Source organism: Orycteropus afer, unplaced genomic scaffold (genome assembly GCF_000298275.1).
Source record: "Orycteropus afer afer isolate SDZICR_OR568_19922 unplaced genomic scaffold, OryAfe1.0 scaffold00001, whole genome shotgun sequence".
Taxonomy (NCBI): Eukaryota; Metazoa; Chordata; class Mammalia; order Tubulidentata; family Orycteropodidae; genus Orycteropus; species Orycteropus afer.
In genome coordinates, this window is record NW_006921588.1 from 22,480,661 (window position 1) to 22,501,864 (window position 21,204).

The following is a 21,204-nucleotide window of genomic DNA, read 5'->3' on the forward strand; positions in this document are numbered from 1 at the left end:
TACTACCTTGTCAAGTTCAAAATCAGCTAATTGAGTCCAAGCCCTCATTCTTGGGGACTGAAACCACCTACATCTCTGTTCCCATTGCTTCCCTCCAAGTATCTTCCCTCCGCCAATCCTGGGATCTTTTCTGTTGGGGGGCAAACTTGTATTCGTTAATCTATGTCCATATTTTCCAACTCTTTTGTCTCTCTGCCCTAAGTCTTCATTTCTCCAAGAAGCTGTGCTTTTGAAATATGCAAGGCAGGAAGAGAATTCTTCTTCTGTTTAATGCTTTCTCATCCCTTCCTAGAACTAAAGACCAGAGATAAATTCAGCTACTTGAATGGGGAAGGAGGAAGATCAAAAGGAGAAAAAGAAATGCTAGAGAAAAAAAATCAGGTAGTATTTTTTAAAAATTATCTTTCAACATATGAATTCAGTAAATTGCCTTTATTGAAAATAATAAAATTACATGAAATTTGGAATGTCTGGAAAATCTAGTACTTAAGGCCATTGTTACTGTAAGTCATAAGTTCTGCCTTGCATGACAGAATAACATTTCATTATTTGTATGTGGGTCATATATTTTCTATGTTGTTGTTGTTATGTGCTGTCGAGTCGGACCCAATTCGTAGCGACCCCTTCTTGGGTTTCTGAGGCAGTATCACTACAGAAGTAGATTGCCCCATCTTCCTTCCGAGGAGTGGCTGGTGGGTTTGAGCCTTCTGGTTAGCAATCAAGTGCCTTAGGCACTACACTACCAGACCAGGTAGAAAGAAGAAAAGAATAAATCCAAAAAACATTTTGAAGAGACTTGAATAAAATGAAAAGTGTGGAAGAGTAGCTTATGAGTTTTAAAGAGTTTATGAGAAAAAAGAGGTTTGTTGCTTTGATAAGAAATGGGAGAGGAATGTAGCTGAGGATAACAGGTGAAACATGATGAATTTGAATTGGAATGTACGGACTGTATGCATCCCCAAGAGATGTTCATCCCAAAACATAGTCCTTTTCTTTAGGCTGCAGCCAGGACAGCACAGCATTTTTACTATGTGCCAATGCAATCCACAGGGATATAGTCCTTCCATGTGTTCCATTTTTTCCTGTCACTCCAGGTTGCAGTCATCCTACTTCAGCCTACAAGGCAGCTTATTCAGGGCTCTCCAACTTCATCTCAAGTTGTAGACATCCAAGCTTTGCTGCTGGCAAGGGCATGAGTGTGCATGAGTGCTATGTAAGCACACATACAAATAAATTCACATACTAGAGACCCTGAATGCATACTTTCCCCCAGAGGAAGAGCTGACTTCCTTATGGGTTCTTGGATTTGGGTTCTATTGACTTTACCAGTGAGCATCCTTGAATGGGAGGCAGCCTTACCACAGGCCTTTTGTACGTTTCGGGGAAAAGTGAACAACTCCATCACCAAATGAATATTCTATTGGGCATGCCCAGTTGGCATCAGCAGTAGAATGATTTACAGCTCCTTCTTATCCCTTGCCCCTTTGCAGTTTGGGCAAAATAGGTTCTTATTCAGGAGCTCTGGTGGTACAGCGCCTAAGGCATTTGACTGCAAACCAGAAGGCTAGTGGTTCAAACCCACCAGCCACTCCTCAGAAGGAGGAGTAATCTACTTCTGTACAGATACCGCCTTGGAAACCCAAGGAGGGGGTCACTGAGTTGGATCGACTTGATGGCAGTTGTTATTTAGTACTCCTATTTTCATCCACTAAAGACTATAGATACTTTAGTGCTGTCAAGCCAGCAGTTCAAGACAGCCAGGGCAAACAAACTAAGCACATTCCTACCCAGTTTATTTGAAACATTTTCTTGAACAGACCACTCTGAGTCATCAGTGATGTTCTGTTTCTAGAACACAGAACTATTGCTCAGACCTCATAGTTGCTCTTTTTAAGGACTCAGGTTTAATAGTGATGAAGAACTATTTAAGATCTATTCTTTTTAGTTCTCTTCTCAGTTTTTGCACTGCCTTTCAATGTGCTATGGGATGCACAGTCATAGACCAGTTAAAGTAATATTTATTTTCCAGATTTTAAAATGGAAATTAATTCATTTCTCTATTTACTCTTTATTCCAACATTTACAGAGTACCTTGACATGCTAGGCACATATACTAGGTGTTACGTGTCAAAGATACCTCCAAATATGCCTTTTGGAATGGAATTCAACTTCAAGTAATTGGGTATGGCTAATTCAAAACAAATTGACCATCTTTTTTGTTTGCTTGTTTGTTTCTTCCCTTTTATTATTTTTCTTTGTTTCTATTTCTTTTCTTTTCTTTTTTTTTTTTTTTATTCTTTCTCTCTCTTATTCCTTTCCTTCTTTTTTTCCCCTTAACACTATGCCATGTTTCTCCCCCTCCCCACAAAGGGCCAACCTTGTCATCTTCAGTTTCCTCCAATATCTATATGGATTAAGGTCAAACTACCAGTCTTCCCAATCCAAGGTCACTGTGACAATTTTTGGCATCTGTGAGTATAACAAAAGGATGGAAAAAATGTGTAAACCATTGGTTAGTAAATACAGCTACTGAAAAAGTAGAAGGGTTTTATGACTTGAGAAGAAAGACTATATTTTCTGAATAAAAACGCAGTTTCTGAATTATTCAGGATCAGCAGAATTTTGTTGTGGTAACAAACAATCTTTAAATGTCAAAGCTTAATTTAACAATAGGATATGTCTTTCTAGGAGCTCTGGTTGCGTAGTGCCTAAGGCACTTGACTGCCCAGAAGGCTGGCAGTTCAAACCCATCAGCCACTCCTCAGAAGGAAGGTTGGGCAATCGACTTCCATAGTATACTGCCTCAGAAACCCAAGGAGGGGTTTCTATGAGTTGGGTCTGACTTAATGGCACATAACAACAACAACAACAACATATGTCTTTCTATGCTACATGTGTAACATAGGCCTGTGGAGGATTCAGCTTTACCATCTGTGGTAGTTATGTTTGTGTGTCAACTTGGCTGGGCCTGGTTGAGTGGCTAGGAAGCTGGTGGTAGTTATTCCCCATGATGAGGCTGGCATCAACTCCGTGGTGGGATCTACCACAAGCAGCTGAGTAGCTGCCTTTGGGATATGGTCTGCTCTCCTGTATATAAGGAGAAGCTTTGGGAATGGTCTCTAGCCTATGGAATGCTTGGACCCTGCATGTAGTTGTGTCATTGCTCAGCAGCCTGCTATGCCCTGCTGACCTTGGGACTTACAATGGGCTTAAGTCAATGGCCTGCTGGGTGGTTTGGTAACATCGGGACTGTGCCTTTTTACTCGTCAACCTTGGGACTTCTCAGCCTCAGCAGCCAGCAGCTGTCTGAGTGAAGAAACACCTCTAGCTCTAGTGGGCCAGGAGCGGGAGCCAGAGCTGGACCCCAAGGTTGAGGGGCTTTCACCCAGCCCCTAGAGCCTAGCACTTTAAACTTGGACTTACAGCCTCCAAATTGTAAGAATAAACTCCTGCTTGTTAAGGCCATCCCATTTGTGGTATATTCTTGTCAGAGTGGCACTAGGTAACCAGAACACCATCTGTGGTAGTTAAGTTGTGTGTTAACTTGGCTGGGCCTGGTTTTGAGTGGCTGGGCAGCTGGAGGTAGTTATTCCCCATGATGAGACTGGTAATCAACTACATGGTGGCATCTACTGGAGCAGCTGAGTAGCTGCCTTAGAGATGTAGTCTGCTTCCAGTATAAAAGGAGAAGTGTTGAGAAAGGTCACTGAACTTTTGAACAGTGTTTGGACCCTGCATATAGCCGAATCATCATTCAGCATTCAGCAGCCTGCTGTGGTTGCCTGACAATTTTAGGACTATTTCTGAACTTGAACTAGTGGCACACCATGTTGTTTGATAATCTTGGAACTGTGCCATTGTACTTTTTGGCCTTGGGTTTGTCAGCCTCAGCAGCCAGCAGCTGCGTGATTTAAGAGAAGCTTCCAGCTACAGTGAGCCAGGAGCAAGAGGCAGAGGTGAAGCCCAAGGTCGACGGGCCTTCACCCAGCCACTAGAGCTGGCATTTTGAACTCAAGACTTCTAGTCTCCTAAACTGTAAGAGAATAAATCCCTGTTTGTTCAAGCCATCATATTTGTGGTATTTTCTGTCAGAGTGGTGCTAGAGAACCCAAACACCATCTTACTCAGCAGTCCAGAATATCAGGCCCTCTGTCATCATACCATCTCCAAGGTCACTTCTTGGAGAGAAAGAAAGTGCTGGATTGTCATCCATTGGCAATTAAATACTTTGGCTTATAAGTGACACATGATTCTTCCACTCACAGCAACAGACAAATCACATGGCTCAACCAACTACAATGGAGCTGAGAAGTTCAACTTCCATGTGCCTGGGAGGAGAGACAATCCAACTGTTTGTGACACTAGTAATGTCCACCACACCACCCATGGTCTGCATGTTTGAAATAAAAGCTGTGGGAAGCCACAAGTGTCTGGCTGCTATGTCTAATGGACAAGTATAGCCAGCCTGTGTTCTGTAGCAGCAGACCTCACTCCTAGCCCCTCTGTGTGATGCTTTGCAGGTATATCCCTCTGGCTACACAAACCCCTCACCACCTTAGGGCCTTCTGTGTGGAGGACAGCATTTTAAATAATTCCACATCCTTTTATCAAGTAACATGTCATTATTAAACTGCTAAGGTCATTCATCCCTGATCTACCCCTTAAATAAGACAGGTGTGGGATTTGGGAGTCTTTGGCCATTAGGAAGAATAACTGTTTGGAGCAAGTCTGGGGAGATTGTATCTTACCTCTGACAGCGTGGTAGAGAGAGGCTTCTAGAAAGCTAGGGTGCCACAGAGGATGAGACAACTCCATTGGTTGTGGCCACAGACCTGAACACATGACTGACTGCATAATCTCCCTCAAACACATTCTCTCAAAGCGGTATTAACATACACAATTTAAGTCTTTTGGATAGTTTTACATGACGTCCTAGGAGTTCCTAGACAAATGACTTTTGGGCAGCTGTAAATTAGAGTTAGTGTCTGCTTCTGGACTCCCTGGATCCCCGAAGATCAGGACCTGAAAGGTCATCCAGGAAATGCTTATGACAGATCCCTTGTTGGGCCCAGTCACCAAGAGGAGCCAGCTGACAAAATCAGCCCAACAGAGTGGTAGCTCAGAGCTATGATTCAAATGTAGTTCCATTGTAAGTTTCTATCTTGGCTCCCCACTTACGAGTTTGTACAACCTTGGGGAAGTTACTTAACATCTTTATGCATTTGTTCCTGCAAAATGAGGATTAAAAGAGTCATTAGTTCATACGATAATTGTGAAAATTAAATGACATGATGATGAAACTTAGCATAGTGCCAGGCTCATATTAAGTGATCAGAGAATGTTAACTATTTTAACTATAGCTATTTTTACTAATACAGTTCAGTGTAACAAGTATGTACAGAGTGTGTGCTACAAGCAAACCACAGTACTAGACACGGTAAGGTAGGTATACCTAAGTGAACAGGTTAGATAGGTCAGAGTCTCTGCCTTCAGGGATTTGAAGATGTGTTTATGTGTGTGACAGAGAGGGAGAATAAATTGGGTGATGTAAGTATAGTGTGGAGAGAGAAGCAGGATAGGAAAGATACAAGATAATTAAAATAAAAACAGATAACATTTTAATTGTAGGTTTACTATATAAAAGGTACTTTATATAGATAATTTTTGTATTACTGATATGACTTAATGTTCACAACCCTATGGGGAAGTATGTATATTATTCTTATTTTACATTTGAAAAAAAAAAAAAAGCCTTAGATCAACTAGCTCGCAAAGACTGGCACATGAAGGTGGGAAAGTGGCGGGAGGATGGGGCTTTGTGATCCAGCTTGACTGGAGAGGATTGGCCAAATGGTACATGATGTACCAGGTGCAACAGGGAAACTCTGCTCACCACCACAAGTGATCAGTGCCCACACAGAGTCAAAGCCAACTCTAATTTTGGCCACAAAGACATTAGTGGTGTGCTGGTTGATCAAAAAACAGAAGACTGCCTCAACACAGTCATTATGTGTTTGAGGTTGGAAGACTAAGGTACTTATTCAGGACATGTTGAAGCGGAGGTTCAAGTCATGTAGCAAAGCTTCAAATTATGTAGCAAACCCAGAATATACCAGGAAACCCCAGTCAATGGCAAACCAGCCCAGCATGGGGCCACTGGAGCTGAAAAGCTTTATGGTGATCCAAGGTTGACCACTAGATGGAGCCTTGCCAGGTATGATGACATACCTGAGGACAGTGGTTAGAATCACAAACCAGCTTCTTTATCCCTACATCTCCCACAACATAGGGACGATTTAGGACATATACTTTCCAGCACTAGATGACCAAGACCACCATCAATATGGTAGTGTTTAAAGTCCTCCCTCCATTTGAGAACAAACACTAATGTTTTACTATGAGTTCAGAGATAAAATACAAAGTTGGAAAGTATAAGGAAACTTGGAAACTTCTAGGCTCTTCTAAACTTTTGCTCCATTAAACACGGTGGGGAAAAAGAGGCAATCTCCACGTAGAATCTCCATTAAAACAACCTTGTGGGCTTATCTGAAATTAGCACCTCCAGAATTCTTGTTCTGACTCTTGATTTCCTTTACCTACTTTTGTCTTAATCTTATACTTGATACACCTCTCTAATCAGATAAGAAAAGGTTGGAGCCTTTCTGGACTGTAGACTAACTTTGATGATATTTGAAAAAAGGAGTTGGATTTGAGATTTAAGTTTTTCCTTTATTTGTGTATGATTTAGTGTTCATCCTGCACTAGACACTAAAATGCATTGTTTAATTATCTGAGCTCAACACACCATTTTATAATTCATTAGTCAGTTGCTCTTTGCAAAAGCTTATTTCTTATGAAACGAAAGTGGGAATCATGCAACTGGACTATTTATCTCTCTTTAGGGGTTGGGGGTTAATATCTGATAGCTCATAACATCTTTATTATAATGCATTTATAATGATTTACTGGAATCATTCTATGGCTAAGTATCTAATGTCAAAGCCAGGATCTGGCATGAAATAAAATGCTGTATCCTTGTATAGCTCTAGGGAAAAAAAAAAAGGCCTCAGCCAATATTTTCTGTGTAATTCTACAAACTGTAATAAGGGTAGGGGTAATTGCCTTAATGTCAATTAAGCTATTAATAATGCCCATCTTGTCATTCCTAAATATAGCTGTGTCCCAATCATACATTACAGTCCCCTGTTAAGACTACACAGAAATGAGATCACAGCCTATCTGAATCTGGAAGGCGTTCTAGCACTAGTCTTATATCCTTCATGTAAAAGGAGATATGGGGCTTTATGTATTTGTTTAATAATACACTTCTACTTAGACACGTATGTATATTTGTGAGGACAAGGGTTGGTAATACTTGTGAGTGGAACTGATCTAGCCTTAAAAACTTGCCAGGGCAGTGCAAGTGGTTTGTGATCAGCTGCTCACCTAAAGGTGGGTAGTTCAAACCCACCCAACCTCTCTGGGGACAAATAGCCTGGTCACCTGCTTATATAAAAATAACAGCCACGAAAATCTTATGGAACAGTTCTACTCTTTAACAGATGGGGTTGCCATGAGTCCAAATCTACTTCAAGGCAACAGGTTTTTGGTTTGGCTCCTCTTCTGCTTCTAATCAGTTAGTATAAGGTGCTCTGTATTAGGGCTAGTGTTCCCAGGGTCCAGCTACTAACCAGTGATCCACAGCCTAGTAACATGCCCACCAGCAATTTTTTAGAGTTAGTGAGCATTCATTCTTGCTACACATGGAGTATGTTACGCCTGGGCAACATGCATACACATGAGTTCCTCAAGGACAGAAAGACGGCAGGCAAGCAACTACCAGTGGTCCATCTGCAAATTTCAGCAGACAAGGTCAAGCGTAAAGGCACATTTGGAATAGGGACTAGGAGGGGGTGTGTTGTAGGATTTTGGTGAATAGAAGAATGTTGTCCACTCTCCCTGCTCAGCTCTAAATCAGGACCACTTATCTTAACAGCTAAAAAACAGGACAAGAACCACTTCTGTAGTTGACACTTATATTTCTCTTGAGCAAAGATTTCCAAACAGCCACTTCCTCCTGCTCCCACTTTGTTGGCTATCTTGGCAAAGTGAACTTCTATTTGATATTTAGAGCTCATTAATTTGTCCCAAGGAAGCTTACTGTATGGCAGTTTAATGACAGAAACTTGTTTTAATGCAAATGGACATATAATCCCACTAAGCCACTCTGAGGGTGTAAATTTAAAACAATTGTCACTGGAGTTTAATAAGATAGAGGGCTGGTTCTTAGATTCCAGGGCACCCAGGGGACCCTGCTTGGACACCCAGCCCTGGCAATTTTAGTGCAGTGATGTTACCATGACGATTAAAAAGGTGAGGTGGGGGAACTTTAATAAGCTTCTATTAAGTGGTGGGACCTGAACTCTGGAGGAGTGGGTGGTGTGCAGGAAGCCAGGAGAAGAAATAAAAGGTGAGTGGGTGTCTTGTGCTGCTTATTATTCAAGGTACAAGGTGAGGAAGATGTAATTGAGACCCAGAAGGCAGATTTCTGTCCTGGCTTCTCATAAAGGCCTGTTTCAGGAAAAATGCACACAGAAAGAGCACAAACCTTTGCCTGGGACTACTCTCTCCCTGCCACCTTTTATTTAAAAAAAAAATTTTATTCCCAGCAGGTGAAGGGGGAAGCCTTCGTCTGTGGGGGTGGATAGAAATGAGACTGAGGCGGGACTTGTTTGTGAATATTTGCTAGATTATAATGCTGTTGGGTACTACATCATTCTCCAGAGAGCCCTGAGTAAGGTTATTATGGGTGAAGTCATTTTTGTAATAAAGTTGGCTGTAATTCTGGGTCATAAATCACAGGTTCTGGTACTAAAAAAATTACTAAACATGCCTCTGTTACCACATACTGTCCTCCTTTTAAATACTTTGATTTTACTACAAATCTTCCATTGACTGAGATGGGGGGAAATACACACAATGAGCAAATGATTCCTTCCGTAGCCGGCAGCAGCCCTGCCGGCATCTGGGCCTCCTGGAATGGTTTCCTGAGGTGTGATGTTATTTATGGTGTGCTTTCTCTATCAAAAAGGCAAACAGCATCCCAAGTGACCCCGGCACATTTGCATCATTGCTTCTTTTGCTAATTGATTCATCCCCTGGCAGGGCCGAGACATGGGCTGTTAGCTGGACACTCTCCCAGCTACAGATCCCGTGGATTACAGTGCATAATAAGCAACCATGTTAATAAAATTGTGAAATGTCAAAACCACAAAGCCCACACCCATTCAGAACCTCTCAGCTCTTCTGGAATGATTCCGTAAAATACCATCTCCTCCCCTTGTTCTTTTTTACAGACTAAACTTCATAACCTTCGTTAAATAAGGAGATTAAGAATTGCTATTCACAACACTGATTGTTTAATTTCTTTCATCACTTCTTCCTTTCAAATAAGCGTCCGGCCCAGAATGAAAAGGAATGTTATCATATGAAGTGCATTTCAGATGTAATAAAGCAGAAAGGAGAGGGTGGCCCCAGTGGCAGTTGTAAGAGGGACGAAGTGTGGATCTCTATAGCTCAGTGGCTGCAAAGCAGAAAATGAAGATTGTAAAAACGTCACATAAAGAAAAAATGCACAGTGGATTCGTTTTGCGATGCCCATAATTCAGTAATGCCTTTAAGTAGCTAGAAGAAATATAATAAATGTTTTTCCACAACATTGATCATACTGTATCAGAGGAAATATTAGTGTGCAGGGAGCCATGATTATACTGGTAGTAATTCTCGGTGCAGAAAACTAGTAGAAGATGGGACCCTTTATAGGCTGAACTTTTATTGGCTGCAGTTATTTACTTTTAAGAATACACCTAATACATTGTCCTATAGCTAAATATTTCTGTGAAAATTCAAACCAGCACTATCAGTAAATCAGAAGTCCTGCCACCATTTTATAGAATTTATATATTTTTTTCCTGAAGATGCTATGATATGTTCCAGAATACAAAAACCAGCCAATTGACCATGTAAAAATTCTAGAAGGCCTGTAAAACAGATTCTTTTTCTGTATTCTGAACTGCAGAGGAGCAGACAGGTTTATGGCATGTGATTCCATCCAAATGCCACCTGTATATATAACATCTCTCTAAAGAAATTAAATGGATTATTAGATTATATACTATAGTAAAACTACCTGGAGCTGCAGGCCAGGAGAGAATATGCATGTCAGGCTACTGCTTGTGTGTGTGTGTGTGTGTGTGTGTGTATTAGTGTGTGTCCTGAAACAAGAAAGCTTTGCAAGGTGGAAGAGTGAAAGCAGACTTTTTGTTTAAGGAGAAAGGAAGGGAATTAATTCCTCATGCCAGCCTCTTGCTCCTCAGACTGGCAGGAGCGGGTAATGCGGTGGCATGGCAGCAGCAGTCTTGGTGCAGGAGGTCTCTGTGTGTTAAGGGAAAGCTCCACCTTCACGCTGGGCCAGACAAGCTACATGGTTGAGCTCCAGAAATCATCCAATCAGAGCTCCAGGGTGCAGGTGATAAGAGCTAGCCGGGCCAGATGCCTGCAGAAAGAACAGGAGATGTGAGAGCTGGTCATGCTAATCCTCCATATATTCCTGATAAAGCCCTGCTGCGAAAATTATTAAGAGAAGCAAGATGCCAGAGGACTCTCCAGGTGAAGATACCATTAGGGCAGTGACAGAAATGGGACATTCTTTTACTGCAGAATCTGGATACTCCAGCTTGCAGTTCAAAGACCTTGTCAAAGCAAACCAACCTGATCCGGGGCTGCAGATTTACCTGCTCTGTCTCAGTGCACATCTTTCCTAACTCTAACTGACACAAATGGGAATCATTTCGCAGAGTGAAAGGAGACCATCCCCTTCACTTTGTCCTAGTGCTCTTTGCTTAATGCAAATCACAGATTTCACGCACACATGTGCCTTCAGTCCAAAAATATCCTGTGGGATTTTTTTTCCCCTCCTCCACAATTTGGGTACAATGAGGTACATTAGCTAAAAGACATTTAGAATTTTTTTTGTTTATGAAGTAATGGCTCCATTTTAGTGCTTATAGAGTTAGGCGGGTGTTCTATTTTATTTTCTTTTTCCCTCCTTTAGCACAGAGAAAGTGAAAGAGGTGCCTTTAAGTTCTTCCCATGTTGAGAACTTTTTAAAGAGAGAGGCAGTTGAGGGGAAAAACATTAAAATCCTTCAAAGAGTCAAAGATTGAAAAACAGCTTGTCGTCACAAGATGACGGTCTCTGAAAAAACACACAAAATCCTCTGCCGTCAAGTTAATTCTGACTGATAACAACCCTATAGGACAGAATAGAACTGCCCCATAGAGTTTCCAAGGCTGTACATTTTTACGGAAGCATAGTGCCAAGTCTCTCTCTCACCTCTGAAGGAGTGTCACCTAGGAATTTCATAAGCAGCCCTGTTGTGCTCAGGATGGACATGGACTTAAGTAACTGATAGACTTGATGTGATGTGTCGGCTCCTGATGATTTCTTCCCTAGGAGAGAGTCATTGTTGTTGTTGTTATGTGCTGTTGAGTCGGCCCTGACTCACAGTGATCCCTCCTTGGGTTGCCAAGGCAATATGACTACCGAAGTAGATTGCCCAACCTTCCTTCCGAGGAGTGGCTGGTGGGTTTGAACTGCCAGCCTTCTGGTTAGCAGTCAAGTGCCTTAGGCACTATGCTACCAGAGCTCCTAGGAGGGGGTAGCAGCATCTTAAAAAGTGGTACCTTTCTAGGTACCACTTTTCTGGCAATAGAATGTTGTTCTCAGACTTCGTATTTTTTAATAAAACTTGATTAATTATTTGTTTACTTAGGCAATTGTCTAGTGGTTGATAGATGAAATTTAAAATAAGACCTCTTATATTTCTTTGAATTATGCTTTGAATACTCTTAGGTGTGTTACCACATTAACGGACTTATTGCCGATCTTTATAAGAATCAACGAGTCATCGTGGTTTCTTCTCCTTCCTTGGTTCTTCCCTGTCTTTCCTTACTTTCTTCTTCCTCTGAATTCTCTCTTTTACTTCCCTTTCCTTCTCTTTTACATTCTTCTTTCTTCTCTTCTTCAATGACTTGGAAACATCTTAATTAACCTCCTAGGGCAGTTCCACACAATGAAAACAAAACGTTCAAGGTCACAGATGCCTTTCCTTGAGTATTTAGTAGAGAAGTGCAGCTTCCCTTTTGCTGTACATGCAGTCTCCACACAGTCTCATTTATGCTTGTAAAGATATCAGACATGCTTAGGAGGGAAAGAGACCCCTTGGAGAGCAGACTCATCATCATTTTAGTTAAAAAAGCAAACAAAATAATACAAAATTTGGAAACGACTCAGTAAATAAACAGGGAGTGCATTTTACTTTACTTGGCACCCAGCCTGAGTTACTGACTTACACTTTGAATAGATGAAGAATGCAGGCTACATTTAATAATACAGGATATTGGATTATAATATAAAACTTATTTTACACTTTATTTGAAATGAGACACACTTGTAAGTACCTTTATAACCGCTGGATGTCACTGTTGCATATGTCTGACAGTGAAAACTTCCCACTCGGAGAGGCAGTCTGAAACAGATTTGAAGGGCTGTCAGCTACCTTAGTGTCAGTGTCACTACCTTTTGGTTGAACACGTGGCATGGTGCTAAGATGTCTCTCTTTCCCATTCAAAACAGCCCAATTCTCAATTATGCCTCTTTCCTGGGAATGCAATTCCTCAAACACAGTAATTTCTCACTATGTTTAAAAGGAGTATGTATGGTACTTTTGTAATAGTTCTCCACATTTTATATTAATTAAATATCCAGAACATTCTGGATACCGATGGAGTGAAGTGACAACGTAGCCATGAAATACTCTGTATTTATAAAGTGCCATTTTTTTTTCTTCTCAAAGAGCTTACAAGAGTTTCATATCTATTTACGCATCTGTCTGCCCAATATCCCTAGAAGATTACCTGCTTTAATGCTTTTTATGAGGCACAGTTGACCCTGCCCTGTGAAATAAATTGAATGAAGTAATTATTTTCACTGGCATACTGGGAGTAGACCAGAAGTACACATTGAAAGTGTACGCCAGACAGCTAAGTCTAGTTTGCAAAAATAACTAGTTGAAATTTTGGTAGTTCAGGGGTTTTCCACTTACTTTCAAAGTGCCCTAAACACTTGGTGGACACTTTAACTTTTGTTTTAAAAATTCATTTTGAAAATGGCCATCCGGTGGAGCTGATGGTATATAGAAGTCTGATCTGGAGACTTTTCTGAACCTGAAAGAAGCCTGGTTGGGCTTTTAGGTGTCCCAGGAGAACTGCTGGACTAGAACATGAAAAGAAATGGGAAAACCAACTGGAGCATTTGTTAGCTTTCTCTGTTGTCAGAAATGACCATGGGCTTCAATTTAGCACTCCAGCTTCTTTGTCTTAAAGCCTTAGCATTGTTTCCTTTATCTTCTTTGCGTGCCTTTCCATCAGGGAAACCAGGCTGTTCTTGGAGGACTGTTGGCCTAGATTTTTGCTGGGCTGGGGGAGGGGGTTGCTCTCTGTTCTAGTGAATTATCAGAGGTCTGTGTTGCCTGCCATCTACGGGGTGCTTTGATCCAAAATTTCAGTCATTGTTTCCACATTTAGGGGCTGGAATGAACATCAAAGAAGTGGGTGTATGGAATTTACTGAATGCCAAAGACGTACAATAACATACAGAGGATATAAGCAAATCCCAGTGGCAAAATCTGCTGCCAAATCTTGCACATAATAGAGGCCCTAAAGTGACAGTCTATCTTTGACAAATGCATAATAATATCAATGCCAAGGGAAGGAACTAGCATGCTGAAAGGTGAATAAAAGGGTTGGGAACAATTCAGTGGACTTACACATTTCCTCAGTGTGTTTTCACACAACAAGGAAAGCAGATGACACAAATGCATTAGGTAATCTTTGGACAGAGCTGCAAATTCACCAGCAATTTGAAACCAAACTGCCTCTTTTGGGATCCAATGGTAAAGATGAAAATAAAATGTGATTAGAAATAATTCATCTTCCGGGGGAGTAAAGAAAAGGAACAAGTAAAGTGAAAATAGCTCTCTTGTTCTGTCTTGGATAGTTCCAGATTTTAAAGCCCATATGTTGTTTGCTATAACTTCTTCGCCTCCCAGGGCCGATGCATTCTAAACGTCTCAGCTAGTGCACTATGCATAGTAGTCTAGGAAGTTAGGACTCATTTGTATCCATAGTCTTTGTTCAAATATGGGTTAATTTTAGTTAATTTCAGTGAGTGCAAATAAAGTAAAATGCACAGAAGTGAAACCACAAAAATCAGGCCACAGTGTGATCATCTAAAAACCTACTTTTCAAGCTCCTTTAAGTTTTATTTTTGAAATAAAAAGGCTGTAAAAAGTTTTCAAAAGCATTGACATTATGAGCAATTGCTAACCAAGGCGATTCCCAGATTGGTGGAGCAAATTTGGATATAATTCTAGAAAAGTTAACTGCCCTACATTACCAGCTATAATGATTTTATTCAGAAGGTGATTTGATAAGGGTCTGTGGTACATGACTCTCGGGTCCAGGCCCAGAGATCTATGTGGATAAATACTGCACTGCTGCCACCAGGGCTAGCACTGAGGTCAAAGGTAGGTTCTGGTCCTCAAGCTGTGATCTTTCTGCCATACAGATGAGTGTGCAGAGCCTTCTGCAGGCTACTTTGTAAACCAGGCCGTGTGTGCTCGATTAGTACACAGCACACAGAAACCGTCTACAGCATTCCTGAGCACAATCAGGTATAAGCAAGACCCAAAAGGTGGATGTTTATTTGAAAACAGCCTCTGTTGAGCAAGAAATTGTGCCAGCCATAAATAGAGCAGGCGATTCTGTCCTTTGCATTAGGCAACCAGAGCAGATTTACATATATACACCAAAATTGTCCCCAACACAGCCCATTTAGTGCTTTTTACAAAATTTCCATGGCCTTGTGCTATATAATAAAGAAGCTCTTGGAGGGATCCTGCTGTTTATTGTGCATGCTAAGTAAACGCAATGATTTTCATTATTTCAAACTCTATAATGAAATGACCGAGTGCCCGGCAACATTAAAAAATGGACAAACAAGCATTCAACTGGCTGGGCAAGCCATGACTTTCTGGCATTCAAAGTGTAATATTTATGAGTTAATTTAATCATAGAAGAAAATATTGAGTAGGTGACTGAGTAAAATGATGACTGTGTATTATGCTTTTGCCATGCAGCTGGATAAACACATTCAACGACAGACCTTGGCAAGAACTGCAAAGATGCTCTTGACAATGGCATGAATAGATAGGTGCTGCCTAGAATTCATGGCATTTGAGGTCTTGAGCAAAGCCAGGTGAGTTTTGGCAGGAAAATACAGAAGAAACAATGCATATACGTTAGAATTATGCAAACATTAGAGTCTTTTTCTTCTGCCCACAAGTTGCTCTAATATTTTCGTCTACATGACTGAGAGAATTTTTACTCATTATCTTTGCCTGCACTTCTAGGAGTCAATTAAGATCCAGATTTTAGAACGCTTATGATAAATTTTTCAACTACATGCACTTGGACAGAAAATAAATACTTCCCCTAGGCTACAGGGAGTGAACAAATAGATTATACTTCATAGTGACCCAATCCAATCTATGTAAAACAGTAAATTAAAAATTTTCTTTATATTGCTGCTTGAATTTCTTCAGAATATATGGTTTCTGATTTTAAGAAGGGCCATAAGCAAAAGCAAGAGTCCCTGGGTGATACAAACGGTTGTATTCTGAGCTACTTACTGAAAGGGTGCCAGGTTGAACCCATTCAGAAGCACCTTAGAAGAAAGGCATAGCTATCTTCCAAAAGATCACAGCCATAAAAACTCTAAGGGCACATGTGGTAGTTAAGGTTGTGTGTCAACTTGGCTGGGCCTGGTTGAGTGGCTGGGCAGCTAGATATAGTATTTCCCATGATGAGACTGGAAATCAGCTCCATGGTGGAATCTACTGTGAGCTGCTGAGTATATGCCTTAGGGATGTGGTCTGCTTCCTGTGTATAATGAGAGGCCTCGGGGAATGGTCTGTAGCTCAGGGCATGCTTAAACCCTGCATGTAGCTGTGTCATTGTTCAGCAGCCTGCCATGCTCTACCGACCCTGGGACTTGCAGTGGACTTGAATTAATGGCCTGCTGTGTGGCTCAGTAACATCGGGACTGTGCCTTTTTATTTATTAACCTTGGGCTTGTCACCCTCAGCAGCCAGCAGCTGTCTGAGTGAAGAAAAGCCTCTAGCTCCAGTGGGTCGGGAGGAGAAGGAGGCAGAGATGAAGCCTGAGGTTGAGGGGCTTTCACCCAGCTGAGAACCTGGCACTTTGAACTCAGATTTAGAGCCTCCAAACCGTAAGAGAATAAACTCCTGTTTGTTCAAGCCATCCCATTTCTGGTATATTCTTCTCAGAGTGGCAGTAGGTAACCAAAACAGAATATGGTACTGAGAGAGTGGGGTGCTGCTCTGACAGATATTTAAAATGTGGAAACAGGAGTGGAGTGTATCCTTGACCTGAGACCCTGGCAGAGAGACCCCAGCATGTGGCATGAGAGATGGAAGGAGCAGAGCCGAGAGATCATCATGGGAGATGGCAGGAGCAGAGCCAAGAGACCGGCATTAGACAATGACAGCCTTGCCAGCCCACAGAGGAGAAAGCTGAATGTCATTGGGTAGGTGGCTTCCTGGCGGAGAGGGTTGCCTTCAGGCATTAATTAGTAGAAGAGACCGGCCAGAAATGGAATAGCAGGTTGGCTGGTCCATGGAGCAAGAAAGCTGAGTGCTTTGGGGGCAGGAAGATTTCTGGAAGAATGGGTTTGAGTGTTTTGGGGGCAGGAAGATTTCTGGAAGAATGGATTGCCTTTGGCATTCATCGGCAGAAGCTGACAGACCAAGGAAATGGGAAGCAGAGCTGCCTCAGTGTCAGGGGTAGGACCATGGCCTCTGGGGGTGGAACCACTACATTCCCCTAGGTTTCAAAGAGCCAGACCTTCACCAACTTGATTCTGGTGTGTGTGGGGCTGCTTGTTCATGTGAGCTAGTGGGATGGACTCATAGCTGCTGTCCAAGAGGGAAAGGAACGGGGCCCCCAGGCCAAGCGGGTGAGGTCACCACTCAGGAACTAGGGAATGGAGTCACCCAGTGGAGGAGATCTGTACAGGTGCCAAGTTGACAAAGGGTGGAATTGTGGTAGTTAAGTTTGTGTGTCAACTTGGCTGGGCCTGTTTGAGTGGCTGGGCAGCTGGATGTAGTATTCCCCATGATGACACTAGTAGTCAACTCTATGGTGGAATTTACTGTGAGCAGCTAAGTAGCTGCCTTAGGGATGTGGTCTGCTTCCTGTATATAAGGAGAAGACTTGGGGAACGGGCTCTAACTTATGGCATTTGAACCCTACATATAACTGTGCCATTGTTCAGCAGCCTGCCATGTTGTGCCGATCTTGGGACTTTCAATGGACTTGAATTACTGGCCTTCCGTGTAGTTTGGTAACATTGGGACTGTGCCTTTTTACTTGTCAATCTTGGGCTTGTCAGTCTCAGCAGCCAGCAGCTGTCTGAGTGAAGAAAAGCCTCTAGCTCCAGTGGGCCAGGAGAAGTAAGAGGCAGAGCTGAAGCCCAAAGTTGAGGGGCTTTCGCCCAGCCCCTAGAGCCTGGCATAAAACAGCACAGTTCTACTCTGAAACACATGGGGTCAGTATGAGTCAGAATTGACTTGGCAGCAATTGCTACTGATCAAAGAAAATATAATAATTAGGTAGATATTTTGAAGAGAAGAGATTCAGCAATATTAATAGTCACTTAATGTAGCATTTTTATCGAGAGCCAAAAAGAATGAATGTGCAAGAGGTATCCTAGAAATGCATCATTGTGGATATATATTTTTTAATCCATAAAGAAAATTCTTTATTAAGGTCTTTGCTTTTGTACACTCTGTCTCTGAAACAACAACAAAAGAACTATGGTCTCTGGGCCATAGTGTATTTGCCACAAGTCTTCATCTATTATATCAGTGAACTTCCTATATTGCTGTTTATTTATTTATTTTAACATTAAAATATGAGGAAAGGATCCATCAAAGAGGTTAATAGAGCCTACTGGGAAAAAATGCCCATGAGGGCAACTATCTTCTGGATTGTAGTCTCATTTATGACCTTGGGTAGTCACTTTGCTTCTCTCTCAGATTTCAATCTATAAAATTATAATAACACCTGCTTTGCCTGTCTTTAAGAGTCTGTGAGAAGAAAACTAGGTAATCTATTTAAAATTTATTTGTTATTAACTATAATGCATTTAATTTGAATCTGCTTTGTTCCAGAAAAGACTTCAGTTGCACTTTGAAAAGTTCAAATGCAAGTTTAGGACATTGCAATGTGTTTCTTAGAAGTGAGGATGGTGAGACTTTGTCTCATTTACTTTGGACAGATCATCAGGAAAGAACAATTGTTAGAAAAGAACATTATGTTTGGTGAAGTAGAAGGTCAGCAAAATGAGAGAAACTCTCAGTGTGATGCATTGACTCAATGGCCGCAACAATGAACTGAAACCTATCAATGATCCTGAAGATGGTACAGGTCTGGGCAATGTTTTGTTCCATCAACTAGATGGCAACTGACAGCAACAGCAACATGACTTCTATTAATACTACCCACACTAAATATGGGAACACAAACTTTATTAACTGTTTTTGAAAGAAGCTCTCACATAGTTATTTTTAAAAAGAAATCTAGCTCTTCTCCCAACTCTCTTTCTTGTACCCTTCTAAAGTGAGCACGTTCCATTTCCATGGCATTCAACAAACATCTGAAGGACTTGAACCAGGCAGTGGAGATGGAAGTAGTAAGGGGGATATTTTGGAGGTAAAATTATCATGACTTGGGAATGAATTAGATTTGGGAAAGTGAGAGTACAAGCATCTAGGATGAAGTCCAGGTTTCTTATACAGAAGATGGCAGAAGGAAAATATTTGAAGGAATAATCAGGAATTCAGTTCTGGATCTGTTAAATATGAGATGTCCATGAAACATCCAGAAGGAAAAAAAAAAAAACACATGAAAATACCATAAAGATCTCTATAATGGTAAAAGAGCACTGGGCTTAAAGTCAAACAACTTCCATTAAGGTCCTGGCTCTGCTCTGACAAGTGTGACTTCAGCCAGGGGCTTAGTCTTTCTAAGCCTTGGTTTCCTCATCTGTAAAATGGAGATATCAATGTTTATCTTATCACATTATTGAGAAGACAAAATAACATTTTCTGAAGGCAGTTTATAAGAAGTTACTCTACTTTTTATTATTACAGACACAGAAGAAATTACACAAAGAATTACAAACTTTATTGTGATTTGAGCCTTTGCCTCATGTAAATATCACTGATGTCCTTCTCCTCTTGGCTTCTCACTAACTTACCTTGTGATTTTGGCTAAGTTGCCTTGGCCTCTATCTCCTTTCATTATCCACCTTCAGGAAGAGGCCTATAATCATGACTTCATCTTGAAGGGCACACAGAGTTAATGTGGAGACACTCTTCAGAGATTCATGGTTAATTAGGATGAAAGCTCCTAAGGGCAGGAATCATGGCTTTGGAATACTGTGGGCATTAGTATTAATTGATTGGGATTTAGCATTACCATTTTACTACTAGGTTTTCAATTTGTAGAAAGGAGAAGAGATTTCACTTGGAAGAAAGTATCTCTTTCTCTGGTCCCATGAGCCCGAAACAGTCCACAATCCCCACAGAGCTAAGCCCCAGATTGTCCCCAGAACCTAAGGAGGGAGAAAGTCCAGGAAAGATGAAGGAGAGTTACTTTTCGTCCCCATTCAGGCTCCTGAGGATGAACTCTTTAATCTCTCCCTAAAATGATATACTGGAATTCTTCATGTGATTAACCTTTTTGGCTGCTCCAAAACCAAATGACAAAGCTGACAGCCAACATCAGAAGGGGAAGCTCTGGTTATTTTTGAGATTGCTGGACGGGGCAGAAAGCAGTGACTTCTGCACTGAGTCTAAGAAGATTCACTTTAGAGGACGAGTGCAAATGGACTGTTAACTACAAACTTTAAAAAATTAAAATATTTATTAAACCTCAAGGTTGGAGCAAGGAGTACAGAAATAAAAAGCTCCTCAGCTTCCACTCTATGTGGGGTGATTAAGCTAGTAGATAAAAACTTGGTCTCGGATCGTATCTCTATGTTGTGATTCAAGTTATGTTGTGTTTTTGTCTTTGTTTCTTATACATGTTTTCATCTCTGTTTCGTGCCTGAAAATTTGCAAATGCAACAACAGAAAAATGAAAACATAGCTCAAACTATCCCCATTTATTCCAAAACTAAATGCTGTTTCTGAGCTAATAATTTTTCCAGCTATCCTTGATTACTGTCCTGGTTCTCTAGTGCTGCTGTAACAGAAATATCAGTGACAGCTCTAAGGGCTGGGTGAAGGCCTCTCAACATTGGGCTTCAGCTCTGCCTCTTGTTCCAGGCCCACTGGAGCTGGAGGCATCTCCGAACTCAGACAGCTGCAGAGGCTGCAGCTAAGCTGCTAAGGTCTGCAGGTATAATGGCACAATCCCATGATCAGCAGACAACACGGCAGGGCACTGGTTCAGGACTGGGAACTGGCAATGAAGACTCAGCCATACTCAGGATCCAAATGCACCAAAAAAGTCAAGATCTTTCTCAAAGCTTCTCTGTATATCCTGGAAGCAGATCTTATCCTGAAGGCAACTCTCCCCCTTCAACTGATAGGTGCTCACAGCAGATTCTACCATGGAGGTGATTACAGTCTCATCATAGGGAATTACTACATACAGCTGCCCAACAACTCAAAATCATGGTCCAGCCAAGTTGACACACAATTTAACTACCACAATGACCAATATCAAAAAATAACAACAACAAACAAACAAACAAAAAATTCCTATTTCCTGGTATTAAATTTCACTTCTTTACTACTGTCTCTGTTTGGAATACTGTTTGGAAGACAGCTTGCTGGCCAACTGACTGGAAGAGATCCATTCCAAAGAAAGGTGATCCCACAGAATGTGGAAATTATCGAACAATATCATTAATATCAGATGCAAGTAAGATCTGACTGAAGATAATTCAAAAATCTTGCAACAATATATTGACAGAGAACTTCCAGAGGTGCAG